Here is a 12,659-nt window from a genome sequence, read left to right on the forward strand (position 1 = left end):
CCTGCCTGCTGTCCATCCGGCTCCTGCCCTGATGCCAACTTTCTATACTTAGTCTTCCATAAATGAAAGTCTTACAATATCCAAATACTTCCTGGACAACGGATTAGCCCCAAATATTTTATTTCATGTTGCCGAAGGCATGTACAGGGTTACAACAGATTTCATGATTTAAATTCTTTCTCATTGCTTACCTCTGGGGAGGTAAAGAGGTGGAAGGAAAACTTACTCTTTTTTTTTAATTTTCTTAAAAAAATTATTTATTTGACAGAGAGAGAGAGAGAGAGCACAAGCAGGGGGAGCAGCTCATGACCTGAGCCAAAGGCAGACGCTTAACTGACTAAGCCACCCAGGTGCTCCAAAAACTAACTCTTTTGTAATACCTTTTGAATTACTAGCCAAAAAAGAAACTAAAACTTTTGTTTCAAATGAAGCAAAAAAATAATAATAATCTATCCTGAAATAACTTCCTTGTTTGGCTGACATCATTCTGCCCTGGGAAGGATCATCCTGCAGGGTGGTTACAGAAGTACAAAGTGCGTCACACATCACTGGACAGTGAAGAATGAATATGCATCTTGGGAAGGAAACTGCTTTGGGGAGCTTTATGTTTTTGGGTTTTTTTTTCTGCTTTTCAGTTAACTGAGTCACAGTTTGATGGAGCAGACTAAGAATATTCATTGGCCTCTGTTACTTTATGAAAATGATAGTTTAGAAAAATCCAGATGCACTATATAAACTTAGGTGTACTATATATTGTATATAGTATACACACTGGATATGCTTCATACTTTGTTAATTTGCTGGTATTTGATATAACTGGTGATTTCTTCATGCTCTGCATGTGGAGAAAGAAGGTGCTATTTCCAACCAAGTCATTTATTTGCTGTGAGATCTTTGGCCAAGTCTTGCCCTGGATCTCCTTGACCCACATTTTTCACACAAGGGAAGACTTGCCTTTGAGGGACAGTTGGGAGGAAAACACAGATCCAGACAATAAAGTCTTTTGGAAAGTTAAAAGTAGTATTTGAAACCTAAGTATAGCAGTAATTATTTCTCATGTTTAATCCTCAGAACACTATGGAAGGAAACTGGAAACTAGACATTGGTTCAACTTGCCAGATTAGAACACGAAGGCTAAAGAATGTTCCCTGAATTCCAAAGCAAGTCAGTGGTGAAGCCTGCTGTATCTGCCTTTTCCCAGCCCAAGGAAATATCCTCAAAGCTGGAGGTTAGTGGTCAGTGGTCTTCAAAGTGGGAATAGCAGCATCTATTTCCAGATCCTCAGCTTCGTGTGGAAGCAGGGCTGATTGCTCCCTCGGGGTCTCCTTCCCAAAACCGCTTTCATAATCTGCCCTTCTGCTTGATATAAAGAATGCATACTCTTAACCTGCCCTGAACTGCCCTAGGGAGTCAAAAACCTCTGGGGCACCAAACAAAAAGAGACACTTTGAAATACAGATTTCTGAAAAGGCTCCTTTAATAATTAATCAAAAGAAAAAAACCCCACCTACCTTTTGTCTTACATTGTCTTTTCCTTTTTTTTGCTGGGGGTGGGGGGGAAGGAATTGGCCTGAATTATGACAGTCTGAATTCAGGTATTGTGTACTGGCATAGTGGGTTGCAGATGACTTCACCTTTCCCATCTCTAGTTTATTGTTGAAAAAACTTTGCTCCTAGCAACAACCCTGGGAAATCAAAGCAAACATCAAATCCTCAAAATGCCTACCCCCCCATGTATAAGATAAACTGTTCCATTCGGTACATTTCATTCCATACTCACCCCAGGATGTCTTTTGTGGAAAGAAAAGGTACCTCTAAAAGGGTACAAGTTAATAATGCTGATTCCTTTCAAGGGAACTTCATCCGGTACTATCAAATTATTCAAGATATACTGGATGAATTTGCCAACAAAAGTTTCATGTGATTTCTTTCAGATTTTCTGTGCATTAATCAATGCAGTAGTTAATAAGGTACTTTTATCAAAACATGTCCTGAAATATTTATTCCAGTAGCACTCAGTCCTCATCTTATTTCACTTATAAAATGTTTAATGATGCAAGTGTTGGGCTAAAAAGTGCAATATGCCTTTCTCTTTCATTGGAAAGTTCAGTCATGATGTCAAGCAAAAGTAGTAAAGTTAATTCTGATTTTTACACATCATTTTCTTTTCTTTTTTTTTTTTAAAGATTTTATTATTTATTTGATAAGAGAGAGAGAGAGAGTGTGTGAGCACACAAGTGGGGGGAGTTGGAGAGGGAAAGGCAGGCTCCAGTGCCGAGCAGGGAGCCCAATGCAGGCCTCGATCCCAGGATCCTGGGATCATGACCCAAGCCAGAGGTAGATGCCTAACCAACTGAGCCACCCCGGCGCCCCCATCATTTTATTTTCAAAAGCTAAATACCTGATATTTATATATGCACATGCACACATCAAAGAAATATACCTTCCTCATATATCTTGCTTTGTAAATAACTTACAATGTTAGTTGAATATTATATTGGAACATTATTAATTAAGTGATGGCAAATAGCATAATTATTTTTATAAATTATTCTAAACGTGAATACTCAATGTTAGTTGGATATTGGAACATTATTAATTGATGGCAAATAGCATAATTATTTTTATAAATTATTCTAAATGTGAATAAATTAATTATATAAGAGCTGCATTATTTGAATCTACCTGCTTTTAGTCATGTATAGTACAAGATGTATTCCATAACTTATTCCTCAGTAATTGTTATAATATTCCTCAAAAATGCCTATTAACACATTTACTTGAGTTTTAAAAGTCAGGCAGAAATTAATTCTGATTTAGTTTATTGGTTTGAAAATGAGGATCAGAGTTGACAATTAGGTAATATGGTGAGTGTTTTTCATAAGTGGAATGAGACATACCTCCAAGACTTCTTTAAAAAGTGTATTTTGGGCGCCTGGGTGGCTCAGTTGTTAGGCGTCTGCCTTCGGCTCAGGTCATGATCCCAGGGATCTGGGATCCAGCCCCTCATCGGGCTTCCTACTCCACGGGAAGCCTGCTTCTGCCTCTCTCACTCCTCCTGCTTGTGTTCCCTCTCTCACTGTGTCTGTCTCCATCAGATAAATAAATAAAATCTTTAAAAATAATAAAATTAAAAAGTGTATTTAAAATGTGGGATGAGGAAATTATTATTTTTTAAAGATTTTATTTATTTATTTGACAGAGAGAGCGAGAGAGCACAAGCAGGGGGAACAGTAGAGGGAGAGGGAGAAGCAGGCTCCCGGCCATGCAGGGAGCCTGATATGGGGCTCGATCCCAGGACCCTGGGATCATGACCTGAGCCAAAGGCAGGTGCTTAACCATCTGAGCCACCCAGGCACCCCAAGGAAATTATTTTTATTGAAAAAATACTGAATTCAAGCTATGGTGCATTAGAATTAATTAATATTAATTAATTAATATTTTGTTTTTTCCAATATTTTCTGAGTATATCAGATTAAACAAGGTGTCTCTTACGAAAGAGTAACAGGCAGGGGCACCTGGGTGGCTTAGTCAGTTAAGTATCTGACTCTTGGTTTCAGCTCTGGTCGTGATCTCATGGGTCATGGGATCGAGCCTACCTCAGGCTCCACACTCATCGGGGAGTCTGCTTGAAGATTCTCTCCCTCAACCCCTCACCCAACCTACATGCGCACCCCCCCTTCTCTCTCTCTCTTTAATAAATAAATAAATCTTTAAAAAAAGAGTAACAGAGTCGCCTGGGTGGCTCAGTCGTTAAGCATCTGCCTTTGACTCAGATCATGATCCCAGGGTCCTGGGATCAAGCCCCGTCGGGCTCCATGCTCGGTGGGAAGCCTGCTTCTCCCTCTCCCACTCCCCCTGCATGTGTTCCCTCTCTCACTCTGTCTCTGTCTGTCAAAAAATAAACAGAATCTTAAAAAAAAAAAAGTAACAGGCATAACTGATTATAATTATATAATTCTTTTTTTTTTTAAGATTTTATTTATTTGACAGAGAGAGACACAGTGAGAGAGGGAACACATGCAGGGGGAGTGGGAGAGGGAGAAGCAGGCTTCCCACCGAGCAGAGAGCCCAATGCGGGGCTCGATCCCAGGACCCTGGGATCATGACCTGAGCCGAAGGCAGACTCTTAACGACTGAGCCACCCAGGCACCCCTATAATTATATAATTCTTAATATTAGCAATTATGTAATCTGATAATTAATTCTTGAAGTTATTTGAGTATAACTACTTTTCAGAAATTCCGAAAGTGAATGACTCTAATTAGGGAAAAAATTATTTTCCAGTTTCCAGTTATTAATTTTCATTAAAATTGAAGGAAGAACATGTAATGAAATGATGGATCTAGGCAGTGATCATTAATGGCTGCTAAACCATCAGATGAAAAACTGATGGGGAGGGGCGCCTGGGTGGCTCAGTTGGTTAAGCGACTGCCTTCGGCTCAGGTCACGATCCTCAGGGTCCTGGAATCGTGCCCCGCATCGGGCTCCCTGCTTGACGGGAAGCCTGCTTCTCCCTCTCCCACTCCCCCTGCTTGTGTTCCCTCTCTCGCTGTCTCTCTCTCTGTCAAATAAATAAATACATAAAATCTTAAAAAAAAAAAAGAAAAACTGATGGGGACCTTTGAAATGGGTAGATACAGCTAATAACACTAAACCCACGGATACAGCCTATCACACACACAAAAAAGACACCCAGACTTTAGGTACCTCCAATGAAATAAAAAGTACAAACAAACCAGCTGTGAAGGACTCTTCCCAAAGTATCAAATCTGTATCTAATCAAGCCTCAAGATCTAAATATCAATTTTCAGGAAATACAGAGGCCAAGGAGATGGGTAATCAGCAAAATCCAGAACATGGAAAACATATCTACAGGACAAATGACCCAATTTTTCAACAAATCAATTGCAAGGGGAAAGAAAAACAAGGAGAAAGAATCTATTGATTTAAAAAAAAAGGGCACCTTGGTGGCTCAGTCAGTTAAGTGTCTGCCTTCAGCTGGGGTCATGGTCTTGGGGTCCAGGGATGAAGCCCTATGTCGGGCTCCCTGCTTGGCGAAGAGTCTTCTTCTCGCTCTCCCTCTGCCTCCTCCTCCCCTGCTTGTGCTCTCTCTGTCTCTCTAAAATAAATAAATAAAATATTTTTAAAAAATTAAAATTAAAAAAAGACCTAAGAGGGGCGCCTGAGTGGCTCAGTCAGCTAAGCATCCTTGGACTCTTGACTCTTGATCTTAGCTCAGGGCTTGATCTCAGGGTTGTGAGTTCAAGCCCCATGTTGGGCTCCATGCTGGACATGGAGCCTACCTAAAAAAAAAGGGGGGGGCAAGAGAAATATCAGCCAAATGTAATTTGTGGGCATTGTTAAATCTTAAGTAGAAAAACCAACACGAAAATCCAAACCAAATCAAAACAAAAGTACGTATGATATAATCCAGGGAAATTTAGACAATGGCTGGATATTGGATGATTTATATTTCTTAGGTGTACTGGTTTGTTTTAAAAGTGTTCTTATTTTTAAGAGATATTTATAGAGGGGCGCCTGGGTGGCTCAGTTGTTAAGCGTCTGCCTTCGGCTCAGGTCATGATCCTAGGGTCCTGGGATCATGACCCACATCGGGCTCCCTGCTCAGCGGGAAGCCTGCTTCTCCCTCTCCCACTCCCCCTGCTTGTGTTCCCTCTCTCGCTGTGTCTCTCTCTCTGTCAAACAAATAAATAAAATCTTAAAAAAAAGAGATATTTATAGAGGTATTCTCTCTATTCTCATCCCAAGATGATTCTTGGGATTTGCTTCAAAATGATCCAATAGTGGTGAAGGGGTGGGAGTGGAGGACAGACAGCTGGAAAGGATTGAAATAAAAGATTGGCTATGGGTTGCTGAAATTGTCAAAGCTGGATGGTGGTCACGTGGAGATTCATTTTATTATTTTTCTACATTTATACAGACTTGAACTTTTCAATAATAAAAATTAAAAGATAAAAACAAATGTAAAAAATTCACTGAAGGAGTACCTACTCTAGCTGTCAGCTGATAGATCACTAAAACTAATTTTTTGATGATTTATCACTGTGATTTTTGGGCATATACCTTGAAAGGACTGAATGACTGGGGCGCCTGGGTGGCTCAGTTGGTTAAGCGACTGCCTTCGGCTCAGGTCATGATCCTGGAGTCCCGGGATCGAGTCCCACATTGGGCTCCCTGCTCAGCGGGGAGTCGGCTTCTCCCTCTGACCTTCCTCCCTCTCGTGCTCTCTATATCTCATTCTCTCTCAAATAAATAAATAAAATCTTAAAAAAAAACATTTAAGAAAGGACTGAATGACTGACGTTGGTATAACAAGCCTGTTTATATGTACAGTGCTTAGATGTGTAGAAACAAAAACAAGCAATGAGAGTTTATACTGAACTCTTTCATTTTAGCAAGAGGTAATATTTATTCATGAATGCATGAGCAAACAGGAAAAAAAAGAAAAGCCCCGTCCATTCTCTTAAGAGACGTGTGTTTTCAACAATTTTTTTCTTTTTATGTTTAATAGTTGTTTATATTATTATTTCTTTTTAGAGAGGGGGAGGGAGAGGGAGAGAGAGAATCCCAAGCAGGCCAGAGTCCCAAGCGCAGAAGCTGACCTGGGGCTTGATCTCACAACCCTGAGATCACGACCTGAGCCACAATCAAGAGTTGGTTGCTTAACCAACTGAGCCACCCAGGTGCCCCAGTTGTTTATATTATTTATCAAAATTTGTAATATTTATGTATTTTTGATCAATTATATACTAGTACCAACTGTAAAAACCGAATCCAGAAGAAATTTTTAATATTTGGAGACTTTGGGATCAGGAAAAAAACCTTTAAAAATTACATAAAGAGGGGCCTGGGTGGTGCAGTCAGTTAAGCATCCTACTCTTGGTCTCAGCTCAGGTCATGATCTCTGGGTTGTGAGATGGACCCCGGTGTTGGACTCCGCACTCAGTGGGGAGCCTGCTTGGGATTCTTTCTCTCCCTTGCCTTCTGCCCCTCCCCCCACTCTCCCTTTCCAAGTAAATAAATCTTAAAAAAATAATAAAAAAAATTAAAATTACACAAAGATGAAAATCTAAGAGGAAATGTAATGGAAATATATTTCCAAGAAGAGAAAGGAATAATATAACATAGTTACAGAAGAGGTTGTTCATGTACTTTTAAAAATAGGTGATAGGGTTGGGGTGCCTGGCTGGCTCAGTCAGTAGAGCCTGCGACCCATGACCTCAGGTCGTGAGTTCAAGGCCCACGTTGGCGATAGAGGTTAACTTAAAAAAATAGGAGATGGGGTATGAAATTAGAGCATTAAGATTATATGGATATATTTAAAAGAATGATGTAACAGTTTTATTTTGAAATGTTATTTATGATATACTGGAGAGCTGCCCTCTGCGCACCCAGCAGTGCATCAATATCATATGATGTACTGGAAATTACTTCATTTGCAATTCTTTATACTTAGTTCAGAAATGTTAAATATTAACTAAAAATATGTAGGGAGACTATTTTGGTTTTTTTCTTTTATGGAATTTTTTTTGAGTAAAATCCACATAACATAAAATTACCATTAACCATATTAAAGCATACAATTCAGTGGCATTTAGTATATTTATAATATTGTGAAACCACCACCTCTATTTCAAGACATTTTCATCATCTCAAAAGGAAACCCTGTACTCATTAAGTAATAACTCCCATCCCTCCCCACCTGTTTCCTGGCAACCACTAATCTGTTTTCTGTCTCTATGGATTTACCTATTCTGATGTTTCCTATAAATGGAATCATGCAATATTTGACCTTTTGTGTCTGGTTCCTTTTACTTAGCATGATGTTTTTGAGGTGTATCCAAGTTGTAGCATGTATAAGCACTTCATTCTCTTTTATGGTTGAAAAATACTCCATTGTCTGTATATACCCCATTGTGCTTATTCTGTCATCAACTGATGGACATCCATCTTGTTTACACATTTTGAGTAATATGAATCACATTGCTATGAACATGAGTGTACAAGTATTTGAATATCTGTTTCCAATTCTTTTGGGTCTCTACCTAGGAGCAAAATTGCTGATAATTCTGTTTCACTTTTTGAGGAACTGCCAAACTTTCCACAGCCAGTGCACCATTTTACATTTCCAGCAACCATGTGTTCCAATTTCTCTGCCTCTTTGAGAACTCTTGTCATTTTCCATTAAGAAAAAATTGTGACTAACCTGGTAGCTACAGAGTGGTATTTCACTGTGGTTTTGATTTGCATTTCCCTAATGATATTGAGCATCTATTCATGTGCTTGTTGGCCATGACTACCTAGTTTTTACAAAATTATTTTAGGGGGTGTGCAAGCAAAAATGTTATGGTCCACAGCTGTAGACATAAACCGCTGTGTTTCTGAAGATCTTGTCTAGTACCCTTCTGTTCTCTGGCAGCATCGTGTTCTCGCCTCAAGGCTTTGTGACACTTTGTCTGAGTGACCCTTCTCCCATCTAGAGTTGCAGAACTAAAAATAAAAAATACTTTCCTTCTCAGTGGGGTGGCTTGAGGGTCTGTGCAGACTAAAACTACAATTTATTTTATTTTATTTTATTTTTTAAAGATTTTTATTTATTTATTTCACAGAGAGACAGCAAGAGAGGGAACACAAGCAGGGGCAGAGGGAGAAGGAGAAGCAGGCTTCCCGCCGAGTAGGGATCCTGATGCGGGGCTCGATGCGGGGCTCGATCCCAGGACCCTGGGGTCATGACCTGAGCTGAAGGCAGACGCTTAATGACTGAGCCACCCAGGTGCCCCTAAAACTACAATTTATGATACCAAATCTTTCTCTGCTATCTGCTAAATGAGCCCTCTTATGTTTTGAAGACATTTAATTTTAAATGCCAAAGTTAGCTAGCCCCTTGCACATAGTGAGCTTTTTACATGCTTATTTGTTTGTTTGACATGAAGTCAGAAGGGACCTTTGGCTGTGCAAACTGAGAAGGAGTGCTCTGGGAAAGACATTTCTGTGTCAGGCTGGAGGAGAGTGAGGAAATGGGGGTGCATCTGCACAAAGTTGTGCCTAGGCAGGGGGCTATGAAAGTAACAGAGAGTCTTGGAACCCTCATGTCTGCCCCGGGACAGCAGGGAGCTTTATGACTGGCAGTCTCCCCTGGATAGGTTGCTAGTTCATGAGAACAAGAACAGCATCTTAGTCCTATTTCCATATATGTTCCCTAACCCAGAACCTGGAGTATAGTAGGTAACACAGGATGTTTCCTGGATTGGATTGTGCAGTAGTGATACTCTGTCCCCTGATGACTGTCGAGCCCCCTTGCCTTCCTGATGGGAATTAGGAAGAAGACATCCTGGTTGCTGCTCCTGATTCTCACTCATTCTGGTCCATCTCAGATTGACATCCTCCAAAAGCTCCCCATTACCCCCATCAGTGTGTTCCTAGGATTCCCAGTTTTAACATAAAATATGCCCTATATCCTTGATCATTATTTCTAGAGGATTCCCTCTACTTCCTTTTTATTTAAATTACATTCAAGCTACCCATAGGCATGGCCGTGTTTGGGACCTTAGAATCACATCCAATCTTTTATGGTAAAGAAAAATTTGAGAGACTTCCAAATCTTTTGTTGATAGACTCTTACCCAAGATGTCTGTTGATGTGGGGTTATTCATTGCCCATTGCCTCTAAAGAATGCTCTCTAGGCTCCCTGCAAAGGATATAAGCCTGGTTTGACAGTGTTTGAGAGCCAGGTGGGAGAACGGGGCAGGGGGCAGTGTTGAGGCATTGCGATATTTCTCTGTTGAGTATGCAGACTTTCATTCATTTCCTTGTTTTAAATCTACTGCTTGAATCTGACCCTTTGCTATTTTTTGCCCCCCGAGCATAAGCTTATTGTTGTAGGGTTTGGGAGAAGTCTCTAGGCTGTGTACATGGGGGTAGGACCCGCAGGTCCAATTTCTGCTTGTACTTCTGTCCTGTGTCTCATCTCCGTCTTGCAAAGTATCTGACACCTGATGCCTGATTCCTGAGCCTTTCCACGGGGTGAATCAGCTTGCCCCGTGGTATTACCCACGTGTCCTAGCAACCCTCCTCCCCACCCTGCTGCATGCAAGCGTTCCAGTTTTCTCTGGTTACCACGTCTCTATCTCTTTCCATCTTCCCAGACTGTGTTGGCATCTCTCTTCTGTTTTCATCTCCTGTCTCATTCTCATGTCCTTGTAGATTCCCATCCTTTTTGTACTTTCAGTATCATGTTATGGGGTTCAGGAAATGCCTGTGTTCGGTCTGCCTGGTATCCAATAAACAACTATTCTTTATGGTCATCAGTTCTACACTGTGTAATACTCTGCAGCTATTAAATAGAATAATGTATCTACATGTCTGGACCTGTGAAATGGACAATACAGAAAGTTAAATGAAAAAAGCAAGTTCGTGTTTGGTTCTATATAATATGAAACTGGTTTCATTAAAAACATTTTTATATTATATATACACAGTTATAAATATACACATATTGTATGTATGTATATATATATTCTCAGCATTATCTGAGAAAACATAAATATCAGAATAAATACATGGAGCTGGTTGGATATTTTCATTTGGCAAAGTATTTAAAAGGGTCTGATTTAAAGGTCTAGGCAGTCTGGTGAGTGTAAAAATTTCCTTGGGCGACATGGGAGCCAGGGAGCGCCTTTCACTTTGTGTTCTATGTGGACAGCACCCCCTGGAGTTGCACAACGGTGGTGGCACTTCCTGGACGCTCCCCAGAAGCACCAGCTGTCATCCTCCAGAGCAGGAGCAGAGGTTCGCTTGCAAAGGAGTTGCCTCTCCCAGGTGTAACTCCTAGTGGCCTGTTTCCACGATATGACTGTTTGGCTGTAGTTAATGATCCTCCTGAGCTATACCAGAGAAGCCAACTCCCAAGTGGAAGTGAATAAAAAGCAGCAAAATTTGCGATGTCCTTTCCAGCATGTTGTGGGAAACCTGCAATTCCTCACAGAAGCAACTAACTCTTCCTCCTTCCAACCACCTTCAACCCCCAACTCACAACCAAATGGGAAGATGTGGACATTTTCCAGTTAATACTCAGTGATAAAGGGTCAAAAGGAATTTAGCCACATATTCAAATACTCTCTGGCAACAGGTCTCTAGACTTTTCCCCCTCAAACTTTGCTAGAATTTTAGAATATTAGAATTACTTGGGAAGGTTTCAAAACTCCCATGCCCAGAAAGAACGTATTACCTAGACAGTTGAATCTTTAACAAGGTTTCTCAGTGTTGGCCCTACGACCTGTGGAGCCGGGTAATTTTTTTGCTTTGGGAGGCTTTCCTATGTATTGTGGGATGTTTAGCACCATCCCTGGGCTCTAGGCTCTATGCACTAGAAGCCTATGGACCCTCCCCCAGTTGTAACAACAAAAAGACATTTGCAAATCGCCCAGTTGAGAATCACTGCTGTGGGGGGTGGGACCTAGGCATCCTATTTTTTTTTAAGATTTTATTTATTTATTTGAGAGAGAGAGAGCATGAGTGGGGAGAGAGGTGGAGAGAGAAGCGGACTCCCCACTGAGCAGGGACCCCCCCCCCGACATGGGGCTCAATCCCAGGACCCCAAGATCATGACCTGAGCCCAAGGCAGTTGCTTAGCTGACTGAGCCACCCAGTCGCCCCAAGGCATCCTATTTTTAAAAATCTTCCCAGGTGATTCCAATGTGCAGCCAAGTTTGAGAACAAGTGCTCTGATGGCATTTCCTTTGGGAAGTGTACCCTGGTGGAAAGTCCTGGGACTTTTGGAGTCAGATTTTATAAACTGTTATTTAATACTGATGAAATAAGAATGGATATATTCCAAGCCAGATGAGCAGTTCCACTCATCCTATCTAGTAAGCACCTGTTTCTATCAAGAGAACTTTGGAAGACAAAGAGTCTGTGAACATCTCAAGAGGCTCGCAAAGCCAGCTGAGCCTCTAACTTATGGAGAACCTTTATAGAGTGATAACGAAAGGGACCTGAACAAATGAAAGGTCTAAGCAACACTCCAGGACCCACAGGGTGTACCTTACTGGTGCCAAGATAATATCTACTGTTGATTGGAGGTCTCCTGTGGGCCATGGTCTTGCGCTAGGGGATCTATTTGTATGTCAACAAATAAAAAGACATCTAAGTTATTATAATAGTACTAATAATAAATAGGGCTGGCTTAAGGAATAGGCATATCAAATACTTTTGAAACATGTTTTAAACCTAAGTGGTGTACATAATATTTACATATTGTGAGTAGGCTCCCTAGGAGGCAAATATAAAACTTTTGTAGTCAGTGATAGTGCTGTCTCTTTATTAATGGATGCATTAGAAACTCAAATTCATTTTAAGACGACAGTGTGTATTTGTAAGAGTTTAGTTTAAATAAACCAGATTTATTACAAGGTTTTAGAAATTTATAAAATTGGGGCACCTGGGTGGCTCAGTCGGTTAAGCATCTGCCTTCTGCTCAGGTCATGATCTGAGAGTCCTGGGATCGAACCCCATCTCAGGCTCCCTGCTCAGCGGGGAGTCGGCTTCTCCCTCTGCCTGCCCTCGGCCCCCGCTCATACTCGATCTGTCTCTCTCAAATAAATAAATAAAATCTTTAACAAAAAAATCTATAAAAT

The sequence above is a fragment of the Eumetopias jubatus genome, unplaced genomic scaffold, assembly GCF_037043125.1.
Source record: "Eumetopias jubatus isolate StellerSeaLion01/CBP00866 unplaced genomic scaffold, mEumJub1_p1.0 scaffold_10, whole genome shotgun sequence".
NCBI lineage: Eukaryota > Metazoa > Chordata > Mammalia > Carnivora > Otariidae > Eumetopias > Eumetopias jubatus.